Below are 3,014 nucleotides of genomic sequence, written 5' to 3' on the forward strand. Positions count from 1 at the left end.
TGCCTAGGATATCAATCTTTATGCATTCCATTTCATTTTTGACAACTTCCAATTTTCCTATATTCACACTTCGTACAGTCCATGTTCCAATATAATGGATGTTTGCAGCCGTTTCTCCTCAATTTGAGTCATGCCACGTCAGCAAGTGGAAGTCCCAAAAGCTTTCCTTTATCCATATCATTAAGGCCAGTTCTACTCTGAGGAGGCAGCTCTTTCCCAGTCATAATTTGAGTGCCTTCTGACCTAAGGGGTTCATCTTTCTGCACGGTAATGGGCAATGTTTCTGGGCTATTCATAAAGTTGTCCAGTAATGTATCAGTGTTTCTCTGCTATTCATAAGGCTTTCCCTGGCCAATTCTTTGAGAAGTGGATGGCCTCTACCTTCTTCCTACATATATATATATTCACATATACACACACACACTTATGTGTGTTCATGTAATTCTCATTTACCATAGCTCCAAATATATATTAATACATACAGACATTCATACATAAATATAAATCTAACAAAACATGCAAAATTTGTATGTAGAGAGCTACAAAATGCTAATTTTAAGAAAAGACTATTTAAATAAACATACATACCATATTTATGGATTGGATAATTCACTATGGTTAAGATGTCAATTCTCCCCCAAAATGATCTAAGATTTAACATAATTCCAATCAAAATGCCAACAGGGATTTTTGTAGATATAAAACCAAAAAACCAAACTCACTGCCATCAAGTTGATTCCAACTCACAGTGACCCACTTTGGGTTTCTGAGGCAGTAAATCTTTATGGAAGTAGATTGCCCAATCTTCCTTCCATGGAGTGACTGGTGGATTTGAACTGCCATCCTTCTGATTAGCAGTCAAGTACCTTAGGTACTATGCCACCAGAGATAATATAAGTGGATTTTAACATTTTTATAGGAAAATAAAGGATTACAATACTCAAAACAATTCTGGAAAACAACAAAAAAGAGAAGATTATTACTACCTGATTTTAAGACTTACCATAAAGCAACAGCAATCAAGACTGTAGGTTTTGGGACAGACACATCCATCAGTGGAACAAAGCAGAAAATCCAGGAACAGACCCACACAAATAGAGTCAATCAATTTTTGACAAAAATGCAAACAAAGGCAATTCAACTGATGATATACCATAGTGTTTTCAACAAACACCACGCAACAACTGGACATCTCATATGTTAAAAATGAACCTCAACCTATTTCACAGTATACATAAAAATTAAAATGATCATAGATCTAAATGTAAAACTATAAAATTTAGTAGAAAACATAGGAGGAAATATTTGTGACCCTGGGTTGGGTAAAGCATTCTCAGGTGTGACACTAAAAGCACAATCCATAAAAGAAGAAATAGATAAACTGAGCTTCATCAAAATTAAAAACTTGCTCCCTGAATGACATTGCTGAGAACAAAAAGACAAACCTCAGACTGGGAGAAATTACATGCAAGCTCAAAAAGAAGGAAGCAGCCTAGAGACTCAGGACCATAATCTTGGGGGACACTAAGGTCAACTGGCATAACATAGTCCACAAAGACAATGTTCTATATTCTATTGTGGTGTGTAGCAACTGGGATCTTAAAAGCCTGTGATTAGCCACCTAAGATGCAACTATTCATCTCTCCCTAAGTGGAGCAAAGGAGAATGAAGAAAATCAAACATGCAAACAAACACTAAAGGATTAATGGACCACATGAATCCCAGCTTCCATAACCCTGAGACAAAAAGAACTAGATGGTGCCCAGCTACCACTGTTGACCCCTCTAAAAGGGATAACAAATAGGAGGTCCTGGATAGAGTGGGAGAATAATGTAAAACAAAACTCAAAATCATAGAAAATACCAGGTTTACTGATATGATGGAGACTAGCAGAACACCTGAAACTATGGCCCTTGGATACCCTTTAAGCCTGGAACTGAACTAGCTCTCATGGTTTAACTTTCAGCCAAATGACAGGCATAAAACGTGAACAATAACACCAGGGAAGTACATGCTCATAAGAACAATCAACCATATGACATGAAAAGGGCAGCATTTGCCCAGGGATGGAGGAAGGAAAGCAATAGGAAAGAAGGATGAAGGGAAATGGCAAACACCAGCAGGAAGTGGAAAGAGTGCTATTACAATATGGGAACTGCAATCAATGTCACCAAAAAAAAAAAAATGTATGAATTGTTGAATGGACAATCAAATTGCCCTATAAACTTTCACCCAAATTACAATTTAAAAATTTTTTTGAAAAAAGCTTAAATAAAGAATCTTCCCTACTTCCAAAAAAAAAGAGAAAAACACATATAACCCAACAAAAAATAGGCAAAGCTCTAAACAGATACTTTACCAAAGAACATATGCAGATGGAAAATATTCCCCTGAAATTATGATCAATATCATAAGTCATTTGGGAAAAGCAAATTAAACGAGAACTGGGTACCCCTAAGCCCCTAGGTGGCGTAAATAGTTAAACTACTAACCAAAAAGTTACTGGTTTGAACCCACAAAAGACAAGCCTGACAATCTGCTTTCAAAAGGTTACAGACCTGAAAACGCTATGGAGCAGCTCTACTCTACACACATAGGATCACCATGAGTCAGAATCAACCTGACAGCAACTACCAACAACAACGCACCTATTTAGAACAGCTAAAATTTAAAACAATAACAAGGGCCAATAACAAATGTCAAGGATGCAGAATTACTGAACTCTCAACAGAACTGATTAGAATTAGAAATGTTACAACCATTCTGGGAAACAGTTTGGCAATTTCTTATAAAGTTAAGTATTTATTTGCCATATGACCCAGTAACCCCACTCTTAGTTATTTACCCTAGAAACTTGAACACTAATGTTTAAACAAATACCTGTAAACAAACATATATGTGTGTGTGTGTGTGTGTGTGTGTATATTCTATAATCACCCCCCGTCACTAGTGCTCAGACGGCTTCATTGTTACCCTCCCGAAAGGGACCGGGTCTCTGGGAGCAAGGTAAGCAC

General features: G+C 36.9%; 1 protein-coding gene across 1 annotated transcript in view; it reads right to left on the reverse strand.

Annotated features, from left to right (window-relative positions):
- Nucleotides 1-3,014, reverse strand: part of ARHGAP29 (Rho GTPase activating protein 29) — a 106,886-nt gene that overhangs the window by 63,826 nt on the left and 40,046 nt on the right. The window lies entirely within an intron of this gene.

This window comes from Orycteropus afer, unplaced genomic scaffold, assembly GCF_000298275.1.
Source record: "Orycteropus afer afer isolate SDZICR_OR568_19922 unplaced genomic scaffold, OryAfe1.0 scaffold00033, whole genome shotgun sequence".
Classification (NCBI taxonomy): domain Eukaryota; kingdom Metazoa; phylum Chordata; class Mammalia; order Tubulidentata; family Orycteropodidae; genus Orycteropus; species Orycteropus afer.